This window comes from Aphis gossypii, chromosome 3 (assembly GCF_020184175.1).
Source record: "Aphis gossypii isolate Hap1 chromosome 3, ASM2018417v2, whole genome shotgun sequence".
NCBI classification, from domain to species: Eukaryota; Metazoa; Arthropoda; class Insecta; order Hemiptera; family Aphididae; genus Aphis; species Aphis gossypii.
Genome location: NC_065532.1, coordinates 15,813,397 through 15,829,920, shown reverse-complemented (window position 1 = coordinate 15,829,920; position 16,524 = coordinate 15,813,397). Strand labels below are relative to the sequence as shown.

The following is a 16,524-nucleotide window of genomic DNA, read 5'->3' as shown; positions in this document are numbered from 1 at the left end:
ATATTAAGATATATTTGAAAGATAAATTCATATGATATTGTATAATGTGACATATAGCCACATAGGTACATACCTATACTATTTGAATTTAAATACTATTATTATATGATTTTTTTATTTTTTGTCAGTAAAATAATAATACACTTTATATGTTCATTACATAACATTATTATTATTATAAACAAGCATGGATATCTGGAGGGGGCAATGCATATTCAAAGCAACAGAGTAAAATTGATTATTCTGAACGGAAAAATAGCTGCAGTGTTCTACGTTAGTTAGAGCAGAAACAACTAGCTGGTAGGTATGAAACTCGACGTCCACTTAACGTGTAGTTGCAGTAGATAAACAATATAATAAAGTAGGTGTACAATTTTTTAAATATTTTCAAAGCAAAATTGGTAATATAATATCTGATTTTTTATGTAAATAGTCATATTTTCTTTTTGTTCAATCCGTTTCTTAAATATTTCAATATTTATGTTATAATATATTCGTTAACACATAAGTCTATAGGGCATTGCTTTGAAACGACTTAAAAACGTTTATATATTATACTGCTATTACCTACTTATATTTTGATGACTCTAGTAAAATATTGAGTCGAATTTTGAACGAATAATACTGCTTCGCGAATATATTCGATATAATATAATGTAGTATAATATGTATATTAAATTCAACAGAAAACTTTCGACCCACGAGTTTCGGGGACGCAATTTTATAATGTATAATACGCTATGCGTTATACTTACCGACCTGTAAGAATAAACATAAACACTATCGTTTTTGGGATGCAAAGTACAAAGTACGCGGTGCACACGATACGCGTAAAGTACACATCACTGCAGTATAATATACTAACACTATTATTTTGCATATATATATAGGTATTTTATTATATTTTGTGCATATATTACGTCATAATAAGCCGATGCACACGATACATAATATTATACGATTTACCGGCGTAATACAGCACATATATGCACTATACGATATAGGTATGCACACTCGGGAGACTTGTGGTGGGGGGTCGTGGAGGGTGGGACTGTGGGAGAGATAAGTCGGTGTGTGTGTGTGCGTGCGTGCACATCGTCGTCATACTCAAACACACTCACGCGGGCGGCAAAACTCGTATAATTATTTACAGCTCGTCCGCGTCTAAATAACAGGCTACGGACGCCGACGCAGCTCTTTGTGGATAAATGCGATCGCCAAACACCGCCTCGGGCGTCCCGAAACGCGTTCCCCGCGCGAATGAGCTCGCGCGCGACCGCGTTATACCGCCGCCGCCGCAGCGACAGCTATCATCGAAACCGTTTTAGACGAGACTCGTCTCCGCCGTCGACGTCGGCATCGAAACACGATAATTACGTCCCGTACAATGGTATAATATAATATTATAACCTTTACCCGTATCGTAATAATAATATAATATTATTACGTGTACACACAGACGGATTTAAGAAATAATAACGTAAAACACACACTCTCACTGTATATATAGGTGTATGCTCGTGTATAATATAATACGATATGCTGTGCACAAGAGCGCAAACAGCACTGCGCTATAGTATATTAGTATTACAGTGAAACTTCTATTTAACGAAGTCACATTGGGAACAAGAAAAAAAAATAATTCGTATTATACCGAAGAATTCGTTAAATAGAATTAAACTCGTGATTATAACAATGAAGGTCATGGTTCTCAAAAATAATACGTTGAATAGAAAATTTCGTTAAATGCAAGTTTCACTGTAATATGCCCAAGTGTGTATCGTATAATAGGCATATAACGCGTTGGTACACGACAACTACTATAGATGAGCGCAAACGCTCAATAATCAATAGGTACATTATAATATCAGAATAGAATTATTCGGCTGAGTTGTATGCGCGTGTAATATGATGACTTCTGTGTACTAATATTATATTTTTAATACTCATTTATTATTATTTATAGGAATACTTACGAATTGTAGACACTATTATTTATAGTAATATTAGTCATAATTTTTGTTTAAGTCTCACTCATTACGGTTCAATTGGCCGAAAATCTTGTCTCATCCGATAGAACTATCAAGGTCTGGCGTTGATATTACGACTTACGGTGTTGGAGCCAGCGACTCGAAGAGATACCGCGATCGGTATCTGTGTAATAGCATAGAGATTGGGTATCTCTCATGGATAGGTATCACTCGGTTAAAGTGAGACTGATTAATAAAAATAATATTTCCACATCATCACTGAGCCAAACTAACGTTACTTTAGACCCATCGTATAGAAATTTTCCTTACCAATACGTGTAGGTAGTGCAGAAATTACAAAAAGTATAATAGTCAAGTTTAAAAGTAATTCATGAAATTGAATTGTAAATATGCCTACACGTGAAAAAACTTTAAAAAATATTTTTAAAATTAGAAAGTTGGAACCTTTAATATAACTTCCTCATAAGTTATATTGCTCTTATTTCTTACAGCAAATAAAAATACAAAAACAATAGTTGATAATATATATTATAGTCGCATACTTTTTTGTTATACCTAGTCATTTACCGTTTATCAATATGATATTTTGATTTTTGACAAAATAAATTATTTACACAAAATAACGATTCTCATAGGTGGTTCATTATCACTTCTTCTTTTCTTGTTAAGCCTGCATAATGGTAAGTGCATATGGATTGAGTCCATATTGCACACATAGTTTTTATTGCATTTCATTTAGTGTTTAATAATTTGATTTTTCGTATGTGCTGTGATGTATAGGTAATTTGTAAGACAAAAAAATGTTTTCTTCAAATTCATATTTGAGATGCTTCATGGTCGTTTTTTCATTACCAATTACACAGAAATAAAAAACAGATATGTTTAGCATACAAGTGATTATAAAATCTCTCGTGAAATCGAAACAAAGTTAACAATATAAATTATAAATGAAACGTACCTATATTAATAATAATTATCATGTCTAATGTGGAAATGCGGTTAATGCGTTTAATTGGCTTTAGCTTGAATCATATAGGTACATTATATTATTATAAACTGATTGCTGCTGACTCAGGTGCTCAAAATACTGAAATTCACCTTTTCAAATAATTAAAACTGGTAATTTCATACCGTACATTTTGGAGAAATATATGCATAATATAATTATTGTTAGTTGAGATAATTAATTATACCTACATCTATCTAGGTATACATATTATTGTATATCACGATAATCTATATACGTTCGCGTATATGTCCATCCGAGCGTTTAATTGAAATTTATTTTCAGCAAAGTATAACAATATAATATATATTGCGGCGAGATGGTCAATTCAATGGAAGCCCTTTATATATATAGCTAATATTATTATTATTAATACTATATATTATTAAATATAGCCGCAGACAACGTAAACGAAGTTTTAAATAGTAATTCCTATTATGTTTGATTTATTATTTCAGTCGGTATATATTATAATATATGCGTACACATTATGTTTAACTATTGCTCCCGAGTACCTAACTGATGTGCGTGAAAAACCGGTTAACTTCAAATGTATATCACATTATTGCTTATCATTTTTTTTTTTTTTTTTATACACATTAACTTTTTAATTAATTGCGAGCGTGATGATAACACTTAGGTAGATACGTATAAACGTACGGTTTAATGATTTAATGCGCATGCTTTGAGTAGATATTCATCTACATATAAATGACAATACATATAGGTAGGTACGTGCGAGAATTTCCTCTTCGAGACGACCATTTTCTCATTGATTATGCTTCGTTCTACACCTTTATCATAATATACTTTCGTTTAAAACCGCGAACATGATATTATTGCGCAGATTTATAAAATCGTCACCGCGATACAACGATAATAATAGTGATCATAATATTGTTAAGTCCGCAAGATTTATGTACACTAGCGGTTGATATATTGGTATATTTATATATAAAAAAAAAAGCGTTCGGATAATATAATGTGCATAATATAATATACGTATAAATATGCGAATATACACAGTCTGTACACAGACTACTATAATACGCCGACGTTACACGGGTTGCATTTATAATTATTAATATAATAATGCGTAAATGTGTATTATTGTGTGTATACCTATATGTATATGCGATGCTTTATATATTATAATACGTATTTATATTACGCGTCCGTTTAAGCACGAAAGACATATTATTATATACGTATATTATGTATGTATACGCGTGATAGGTATTTTATTAAATGCGCGTGAAAATAAAGATTATTTTTATTGGTTATTATACATCATATTATTATTATAAGAAGAAAGAGACGTATATTATAATAGAGCTGGACGGCTGTTGTGTTTTATGGGTGATAAACTAAAGAATGCGTGTACGCGCAAAAACGAGTCGAGGTCCGGCGCGAGATATATTATATATTATATTATTATTATACACACGCCATCGTCGGTAGCCGTACACGTAAGTACTAATATATATATATATATATGTATATGAATAGGTGTATGCGGTGTAGTATAATATAATATATTATGATATATATTTTGCGAACAAACTAAACTGCAATCTGCGGTGACCGCTGCAGTCGCTCGTTGTCTAGAAAACATTATATTTTTTTCTTTTTTTTTTCCAAACGGTCTATTATAATATAAAATACATACACCCATAAGCTAAGCTTCGTGTCGAATATAATATATAGTGTATATAGGCTGTATTGGGTACATTATATATCATATAATTTTAATGAATATTATAAAACATTAAATTAGACGTATAATAATGTATAAAGTCGTATATATGCTCGTATATAATATTACTAGTTAAAGTCGTATAAGTGAGTGTGTGTGTGTGTGTGTTGTTATTTATTACGTAGATTCCATATTCAATCAGGATTATTTTGATGTTAATCTTACGATCGACTGCGAAGTATTCAGTATAATAATATGCTACCTAGTTATTTTAATTATCCATATAAATGTCCTGCAACTGTGTATATTACCTATCACAATGTGAAGGTTTATCGTATACAATAAATATTAGGAATTGCACGACGATTAGGAATAATTATTATTATGTTATATGATTTATCCGATTCTTTGATTTTTTGTTTTTTGGTAAAACGCGTACTGGATAGTATTTTAAATCATTCTATTCAATAAATGTCACATTACACACATTTTTACATCGCGAATTTATAATAATAAATTAAATCAATATACCTAGGTATTCGATTTACACTAAATTTTTAATCAAGTAAGCTATTAAAGTAATACTCAAGTATAAAGTGCACCCCCTTGCACCCCCCTCGTGGCGCCCATGCTCAGTGTCATATTCTAAAGTTCTTAAAATTAAATTATTTGTAAAACATATCAAAATTGAAAATAATGAATACACTTTATATTATGTATTGTATTTGATTTTTATCCCTATAATATACTTACTCGTCTGAAGATACGACATAGATTGCGATTTCAACAAAAAATAATGTAGGCATTGACAAATTTCGTAATTTTTCAATTAAGCATTTGTCTACCATGTACAGGCAATTTAATTTATTCATTCAATGGTTGCAATAATGAAGATATCATATATATTCATTAAATTTAATTATTTTGATAGTAATTCAAATCGATCAATACAAATATTGGTTGATTATGTTATAAATGAAGTTTTTTGGTTAATCGTTATATTGTTTCAGAAAAGTCGTTATACGTCATTAAACATATCGATTTGTGGTTACGGGGGAGCACCATTATATTGTTATTTATTTCTAATCATTTGTACATATAGGTACTGCCCAAAACTATTTCAAGACTGTTTAAACGAAGGTGTCATTGACTCCTAAGAGAACGTAGGTAATATACTCTTTTATAATATAGGTACACGAATGCTCTTGTGCTACTCGGATTCGGGGTTAAATATTGTTAATCGATTGTAATTGATTCGATAATTGTTATTCGTCGTCTCGTCGATATCGAAAAATAAATAAATTACCGTCGGCAAATCTGGCCATCGGTTTTTATAATGTATATCACCTATAATATTATACATTGGTGTAGGATTCTACATAGCACTCGATAATAATATACGCGTAACATTATATCATATTTTTCGTTTCCATTACTATAAACAATATTATTAAATAGCGTCATAATAGACTTATTTTCTGAAGAAAATATTATATATATATATATACACAGGTACATTGAAATTACACCGTTGAAGTATTTCTTTTTACACCGTTGCCGACCAATTAAGTGCAACCGGTTTCGATCGATTTGAAAGGCAAACGCGTCCTGTAGGTATAGATAGTATTTTTCATTTCTTTCGGCACTCGTGTGGTCACGAAAACGGGCATTAATGTCTAATTAGGTGCGTATAATAATATTATATCGATACCGATCGGACGATACAGTGAGATTTTTAACTTATTCTTTGAAGACCACACCGACGGTTTTATTTTCAAATTCGTTCACACAATATAACTATATTATAATATACATACACGCGTACGCCTATAATATACGAATGTGTAATGTGTATGTTAGCCGTGTAACGATGTAATATTACGATAATAATTATGTTACGATCAATATTCGATAATATAATTTTCGCCGTTTATAATGCGTTTCATAAAACCCTATAAACAATTTAAGTAAACCAATATCGCGTATATTGGTTTGATGTTTTTGCGGTTTTTTTTATTTATTGAACCTACACCTGATCTAAATAATGTGTAGAAATAATATGTACTTATAATGTTTTACGCATATCCGCGCAATATATGTTTTAACCTACATAGATATTGAGGTATACGGCGTATTATAAAGCCTATATGTATCTACCTATAATTCAATATAAACATAGGTAACCGCAACCAATGTATCATCGTGCAAATTCTATTATAAATATTCTTATAGTGAATTCCGTCTTTTTAAGTGGATTATTTCATTATATTATATGGATAGGTACTGGTATATAAAAATATAATATATTTCAATTACTATTATACTTGAAATGTTAATAAAGGCGTGATTATAAAGAAGAAAGTTTTTATTACATAATCTTTATGATAAATTATTACTGTACACGTGTATGATTTTTTTAAATATCCTATTCTTGACTAGGGGAGCCGCTAAATAATATTATCCATCACCATGTAGTATGTAGTTATTGTGTATACCATTTTGTTTGCTACCGACATAGTTTAACGTTAATGCTATATATAATACATTGAATGATCATCAAGTCGTAACATAATATGCCCACCTTGATAATAGCATTCACATCATGTTAAATATACCTTAGTTATTTGTATTAATATTTATCGACAATTGATGTACCTATTTCAAATTTAATTTGAGTTTGTAGGTACATAATATATTATTCATGTATCTAAAACATACACTTAAAAGTAGATAATTTATTTCCTAAACACAAATAATAACTTAATGCTATTTATATCTCCCAAACTAATAGCATTACATCATGTAGATCATTTGCAATTTGCAATTACAACTATTTTTCAATAATTAATAATATAACATGAGTAGGTACACGAGCAGCACGTGCATGCGTGTACCTACCCATTATAATATATATTTTCTGATCCCCGAAGTATTCATATAATATTTCATATGATCTACGCACGTATATATATATATATATGTATGTATATATATATATGTAATAGTGTTCTTGCAGTGTATAAATGCATGTATAATAATAATATAGACGATTGGCAATCAGATTGCAAAATTTTCGAATTTTTCTAGGTCATCGAAACATCCATCACCCAATAATTACAAAGCAATAAAGTATGTAATTCAAAAATAATATTCCATCAACATAATTACACATGACGTAGGTATGTATATAGTTCTTCGAGTAGTTGTACGTATATATTATACAATTACATTATATAGGTATACCTATACAGTATACATAAAACACGAGTTTTGGTAGACTAAATACAACATGCTGGTATAATAAAAAAAAAAAATAAAAAGAAAGAAAAACACAATATAACATCCCTAGAGATAGTTCTAGTTTACGATTAAACCGGGGTAGTATATAGAAGGCTTTCAATTATGTAAACATTCATTTAACAGTGCCTTGCATAATACCCCCGAGACGTTTCATGCAACTTATTACTTTGAGATCTAATATTGACATGCCAATAAGTAACAAATAAAAAAGGGTAATCGCGTGTGTTAATAATATTCCGCGCCGTGTCTACGTAATAATGGATAATACGGATGACATCACGCATCCATCGTTATTATGATATTGTATTGTAGAGTAGGTATACCTAATAAAAGTCTAATATACTTAAAAATAAAATGCGTTTCGGTTCGTATAAACATAAATTACCTATATTATATTAGTATATTACGACTTAATTCTACACATAATATCATAAAATATTATACATAAGATATTGGGTAAGTTAAAACAAAAAAATTCGTACACAGTCGCGTAGTACCTAATAGCGAAATTATTATGCGTGTTCGAATTCAAAAACAATTATGCATAGATTTTCACCGTCTATAAATAACACTATTATATTCGACGCTATTGGATTTCAGATGTGTGGTATAAGCCATCAACGTTTACGGTTTACTTATAAATATATTATATGTACCTAATTAGTAAGTACTAGATAGTTTATTATTTATTACTAATAATTAATGTCGCAAACAAAGGGAAAGGGTGTTTCGGGTGTCTTAACATCACCTCTTGGGCTGTATTTATGAAAAACTTACATTTTTATACACTGTACTGTAGCGATAAACAAACTACTAACGGTCATCCACTTGAAAAATCCTATAGGATTTTACAACTATAGTTGTGTCACTGTAAATTACAAAATTGTGGTGATTTTGATGAATTTAGTCAAAATCTTGTACCTATGATATGTATCTTTAATATTTTTAAATACCTATAAAAATAACTTATAAGTTATCTTGAATTAAATTTTAAGGATTAAGGAGATTATATTATTTTCTATTTTCTATTATATTTTATGCGTGAATCTGATATCATCAAAATTTGAACTTCAAATATTCATAAAAAAATTAATCAACTAGTATCTCGTATTTAATTTTAAATCTTAAATATATAAAAAGAAAATGTTTATTAATTTCCCGCTATAAAAATGTTTGTGATTTGTTAAAAAATTTGGGTAATATTTTAACTTTAAACGCTTGTACAAAATATTGGGACTAATGGACTATATATTTTAATTTTTAATACGTATTTAAAAGTTAATAGTTATAATAAGTATATACCCGTGTAAAACATAACATTTTAAAAATTAGCAAATTAAAATATCGTAATCAATATAACGCACACAGATAATGTTTTAAGCTGTCTTGATGACTGATCATCGGTACTCAGTTCATTACAATCTTAACGCTCTAACTACAAAAAATTGGTTCTTCTGAACACACATTTTCTATATGTTGTGCGTACACATACGTAATAAAATATATTTAAGAACTTCAGAAGTACGATAAAAATAAAAATTAAAAATATGTGCTTTAAAATAAATCACCCTGTATATATAGTAATATTATTATGTGTTATAACTTATAATATACCGTGTACGTACACGGGCGGCGGTGGCTTGTATAGGAAGTCGGACAACACCTATCCCGCCAATAATTTACATAGCATTAATTTTAATGTAAACAACCGCGTCAGAAGTAATTATTAACAATAACGGTTTTTCGTGTCGAGAGCGACGGCAGTGGCGCCGATATGCATGCGAACGTGATTCGTGCGTTATGTTAATTTTCATTTTCCCGACACTACATTATAATATAATACATACCGTCCCCTACACACATATATATATATTATACCATGTACGTATATTCCTATATACTAAACTATTCCTGATTTTATATTAAAAGATACAAATATTAAAGATATTAATACATATTATATAAGTGTAGTATATTATAATATACGACGTCGTGGTTCCTTAAATTTATACATTAAGGATAAATATTGATATTTTAAAATGAAAAAATATGTTGATAGAATTTTATGCGAATTGTATGCCTATTTGTAAAATTAATTTTTCACTTTTTTTAATTGATTTTTATCAAATTTTAATACACATTTATTTATTATCCACATCCTTAATGAAATCAATACATTTTTCAGAACATTTTTGTTTTTTTGTAATTTGAGTACATAATGTATTAATGTACTCAGCCCATTAATAAGGCATTCTTACTTTTGAGCGTTTTGAAATCAAAACTTTTATTCGCACTTATCTTACGTCAAAAGTGTTGAAAGTTACTCAAGTCACCGAAGCTTGACTTTTTCTTAGACTTTAAAAGTATACCTATAACTAATATAAATATATACTATATACTATATTAACATACAAAATTACATTTAGATTTAAGGTACTGTACCTACCTTTCGGCGTAGAATACCTAGGAATTTTTCAAATAATTTGTATAACCCTTTACCAAATCTAACCTAACCACCGGACACCGTGATCCGACATAGAACATTTTCCAACCTAAAAAACACAACACGAGCCATACTGCAGTATAATAGGTAACTATTAATATACTATTAGATATAACATGCTGCTAAATAAAGTGTGCAATTTGCTTTCGTATAATGTATAATGTATACAACATGTCAAGTGTCGAGTGTTTTATAATAGAACATGCCGCCGACTGTACCTATATATACATAGTGTAATATAATATAATATATAAGTGTCCAAACTCTAAACTTTAAACACCGACACATTTGGCCCGCTATATATTATATTTAACGCCTTCGGTTGCACTCACACAAACACACCAACTGAGAGGGATACGAAAGGGGTTATAATATTTGCTTTTTACGAGACGGACAGTGGCGGAGTGTTGTGGAAGGGGGTGAAAGGTGGTAAGGCGGAATGATAGAGAGAACATGGCGTGTCGCGTGACTGCATTGTCGGTCCGTAAAGAAAATAATTGTTATACGTCTGTTTATAATAACAGCATTATATTTTTTGTATTTTAATTATTGTTGTTATTTTTCGTTTTAACGAAACAATCGATTGTTTTTTTCGCAAAGGAAACTAAAACAACTGCAGTTTTTATTGTTTTTGGGTTTTTTCACCAGTTAATTTTCCAGATTTATCGTACGTATAGGTACTGCAGCGTTAGTCATCACGCACGAACCCGTTCAGAATGATAAATCGTTGTCGATTAAAAAACTCAACAAATAACTGAAAATGTAGCTGTTTTCGACTAGTTGGCTTTTTATTTTTTTTTTTTTTTATCAACAATTGATTGCTTACGCCCAATTGTGTTTTAATTGAAAAAAAATTAAAAATCGTTTTGAGTATTATATTTAAAAGTAAGTACCTAACACGAAGTTTAATTAAAAAAAAAAAATACATGGAAGCACTAACTTAAATTACTCTGCTATTTTTCGGTTTTGTTTTTTCATTGAATAGGTACCTATGCTATTATATGGAGGTACTAAATTTAAATTTAAATTTAATAATAAATCATTAATGATATGCATTGGCATACAAAAAACAAAACAAAGCGAATCGGATGGTGTTTATAACATCTTGTACAGTTGTATTAACTTACAACTTGTACGCCAATACCGACATGGCGACATCACCTTGGAACAGTATGAATCACATCGTGATATAAATTATTGCTTGAACTAAATTGAAATATTTCATATATTTTTTATAAAAATCATTGTTTTCAGTATACGATGAAAATTTCTAAACATTTAGATTAATTTAAAGCTTATTATAGGCATTTGAAAATTTTAGTTTTAATTTTGTATACGCGTTAATAAAAATATTGATGCTCAGTCAAAAATCTAAACAATTTATAAAAATTAAAAAATTTTGTAAATAAATATTATGCATAATCTGTATAGATATAAATATTTAAACAATAATAATCTAATATGTATTTGAAGATCAAAACTAGATTAAATCGGATAATAAAACGAAAAATAATGATTTTAGTATTCAAAAGGTATATAGTTCTAGGATCTAGCATGTTTTATACTATCAGTGATCAAAATTATATTACATATTATACGATGTTTATAAATATGTTATTATTTTATATTATTTCATATTAAAATTGTATATATTAATTAACAGTTTTTTTTTTAAAACACATACGTCAAACATAATATAGAATAGTTATACTAATAATAAATAAACAGTTGTATCAATTAAGTAAATATACATGTACAAAGAAAACATTATTTATAATATCTTTAATTTATGAAAAATATGTTAATTAAGTTTTTTATGCATGTAATGTAACGCTCGCACGAACAGTTTTAATATTTAACGCAGTCAAACAGCTCCAAGTAAATATTAAATGTGCATAAATATATAGCTGTTTGTGTACAGAGTGATCCAATAAACATCTTCACTCCCTTTTTCTGCAACAATGTAGTTATTCAAAACTGATGTTTGAAACTTTTAAACATATCTACTTAAAAACCATATTTTTAAGTTCTTTACATTTTTATACTATTTAGGAAGATATTTCTTATCTATCGTGGAAAGTTTACCCTCAGTTTAAATTTAAATATAAATTATTTATGTAGTAGATAACTTTTCTAAACCTTTTGATTTATCAAAAAGTTATTTACCTATCTTCTACATAACAGTTTTAATTAATATTTCTGAGTCATTTAGTTTCGTGTAAAAGGATTAGTTTAATAATTTTAAAATATATAGTAGCTACTAGCTAGATATAATAATTTAAAAATTGTATTAATTAATATTTTTAATATTAATTTATCAACATTTATACATTTCTCAAAAAAGTCTAATTTATTATAATAAATTAACACTTGATCTCATATTATATTTTTTTATAATTTTTTAAAACCATTTTTAAAATTTTTATCTCTGGAATAATAACTGAAAACTAAAAAAAAAGGACCTCTCGTCTTAAAAACTAATGTTTGTATTGCTGTAGGATGCTTCTTAATAGTAGCAAAATTTTTCGATGGTTTTAAAATATGGTCTTTAAGTATATTTAAAAATTCCAAAAATCAGAATTTGAATAAGTTCATCATTAAAAAAAAAAAAGGTTATAATATGCTTGGTGAATTACCTTGTATAATATGTAATAAGCCAAACAATCTTATTCATCCGTATAAAATAATTTATCGTATCTACTATATTATAAGGTTAGGTTAAGTATAAGGTTGTATTATAAGGTCCTTCACTATACTGTTCTAAAATAAATAAATCAGATCGTGAATCGAATTCGAAAAAGTTTAGAAATCAAAAACATGATAGGAAAAAATTTGGTGAATTTATGTTACATTTAAAGTTTATTTTAATATATAAGTGATGACCAAAGCTTGAGCGATAATTAGATTTATTTCATACATTTTATAAATTATGGCTCAATATTATTCAAATTAATTTTGCAAAATTTTTTTAATCAAATTAAAATAAAATAATCTTCTATAATTTTGTAAGTAATATTTTTTTTTGTCTACAACACATTTGTGTTAGGTATTTTAAAAAAGTTTAATCTTTATGTTATTTTTCACCAACATTCGTAAACAGCAAAAATAATATTATGTTTACCACAGAAAATCAATAGTATAGGTACCTATAAGTATACTACTCACATTGATCTATAACTACTACAACAATACTCATAAAAAAAAATGTCATATTAATTATTTTTTTTAACTGTATTATACTATAGATGTATTAATGCAAGTTTACAATCTTAATTTATTTAATCAAAATGTATTTATACGTGAATCTTTTACAAATTTATCATTTATTTCACTATATTTTATAACTGTTAATACTCGGTTTAAGATTAGTTCGTAAATCAACGATTTTTCATCTTATTGAAACTAATGTCAATCACAGCTAACCAATGTACTCTTATTCCGAAATTTTAGTGTTTTAGAGTGTAAATGTTTTTAAACATGTATTATACATTATAAAGTGTCGTTTTCGAGGACAACAGCGATATCCGTGTACACTTTGGTTTTCTGACTCTATTGTCATAATTATTTCCGACAACTCTTTTTTTTTCTCCGTACTCGACGTGTTTTTGAATCTACGTCATTATAAGTGTAAATATAATAATATATACCTATATTGGTATAATATACGTCATAATGTGGCAGACTGTACGTACATATAAATATACAACACGCATACGAACACAGTGCGTATGAGTGCGTCATATATTCGTATTAACATTATAAACACACATCGAGGAGCGTTTTTCATCCCTTTTGCGCGAACTATATGTCTATATGCCATCAACGAGGGGGCGTCCGTCGTCCCCGAGGCTGTGCCCGAACACAATCGGTTTCATTAGTGGAAATTCGCCACGGTCGTATGAGTTTTTCCTACTCGCTACATATACCCTCTACCACCGCATATCCTCTCGATTTCTCATAGCACACACTATATATTTTGTATTATTTATACTGCTCGCGGTGCATATACGCACACATTATACACAACAATATTATTGTGCACACACGGCGTTATTGCCATTTAAGATTCGTTAAGTAAAAGCCCACACACGCACACACACATATATATATATAAATATATGTAATAGCACATAAATCCGCAATAATATTAGTATATATACAATTAGACTGTAGTCTTCGGTGGCAGAACACGCGTGCGCACACATATATATATATATGTATAGGGTAATGTCGGTGTATATAGCGGGTAACCGACAGACCGAGACTGGTCGCCGTCACAATGGACAACTATATAATATTATATTATTATACTGAACATATATATATGACGGTTTCTGCTCCCCTTGTCATCGACGTCGTATATACACATGAGCGTTTTCAATATTGTTGTTATATATAAATTTTTAAATATGTGTGTTTGTGTGTGTGTGTGTGCTTGCACGTACCTACGCATATGAGTGAGATTTGAGAGGGAGCAAGAAAGAAAAAATAAATCGGAAACATCGACGTCGTGTTTCCGGTTATCGTTTCCGCAAATTTGACGTACCACGCGGTGAAGCTGGAAATACGTGAGTCAGTATTTATATATTATATATATATGTATTGGGTTTTATGATATAGTATATAATACGACCGCTGCAACCCCGTCATCACTGAATCGATATTTGTATTTGTCGTTTGAACTATATATTGGTATTATACAATAAAATTATACAAACCCCTAGACGAGAATAGTTTTAATTTTGAAAATACGACCAAACTACATTATTTTTCTCTACAAATAATATGGATTTAATAGCGCTATTATACGATATGGTTCTAGTGGAGTAATTAAGACTTTATGTTGGAGAGGAATACAGATAAAAAAATTGTTTTCCCAACTCAAAAATATATACCACAAGTACAATAATATATACTTACACATGGAAATGATACATTATAGGTATATGCATTATTGTTTCTAGAAATAATGCAATATGTTACATGTTACACAGCGTAATTTCTATTTCTTAATAAACAACCTCTTTTTTATATGACTACCTACACTCTACATATATCACGTATACATAATTATTCATAATTCGTTTTATTAATAATTATGGTATTTTTCAAATATTTTTTTTTCAGTTTTGGTTAAAAATGTTTGGTTCATTAAAAAGTATTTTTGTAAATAAAAATAATTTATGTGCTCAAAATATTTTATAGTTAAATGTTAGGTATACGTGTATCATTAAAACTCGCATATAATTGTAAATCTAATCTCTTAATAAATTCGTATTGTACTAAAAATTATGTAATAATAAAGTGAACAAATGGGGCTGTATTAATCGTGTCCTATTTTAAAAATTAAAATCAATATATAATGATATTGCGTGTAATGTGTACCCTTTTAAGTATTAATTTTGTTGTTTTTAAAACTTTTCCGTTCAAACAAAATGCAATTTTTAAACTATTATTTTAAAGAAATGTAAATATCATAAAAATAGTATATTATGTACTTGGTTATTTAAATATTATGTTCTTTTTATCTGTATTAACGAATATTATATTTTGTATATATAAAAAAAAAAAATATACAAACGTAACAGTACATCGAGAAATGGTGAGGAAATAATATTTCTTACACGATATGATATGAACTATTTATTTTAAAATAATTATGAATCATTAGGATTAGGTTATTGCTAAATTGAACGAAATAATCTATATCACGATTTAAATTATGAATAACAAGACACGTGTTGGTAATTGAGTTCATATTATGTACGATGTATTAATGTAATAAGCGCATAAAAACATTATACACACACACACACATAGATATAATGTTTCTTCTATTCGCACGCAAATGTCAATTTATACAATATAAGTGTAATAATTTAAATATAAAACCTGCCACACCGAGTAGCAGTAATGTGTAATCTAGGTATACTAAGTAATTATAATTGCGAAAAATTTTTGACGAATTTTACGAAAGTTTATACCTACAAAACTTAACTTATAATAGATAAATTATAAAAGTGATCTA

The 16,524-nt window shown here is 28.5% G+C and overlaps 1 protein-coding gene across 1 annotated transcript in view; it reads right to left on the bottom strand.

Moving 5' to 3' along the window:
* LOC114125303 (isatin hydrolase-like) overlaps positions 1-342 on the bottom strand; it is a 108,322-nt gene extending 107,980 nt beyond the window's left edge. The window contains exon 1 of the mRNA XM_050204259.1: positions 332-342. The gene's annotated coding sequence lies outside the window, so the exon portion shown is untranslated. The remainder of the gene's footprint in view (positions 1-331) is intronic.
* Positions 343-16,524: the final 16,182 nt, after the last annotated feature.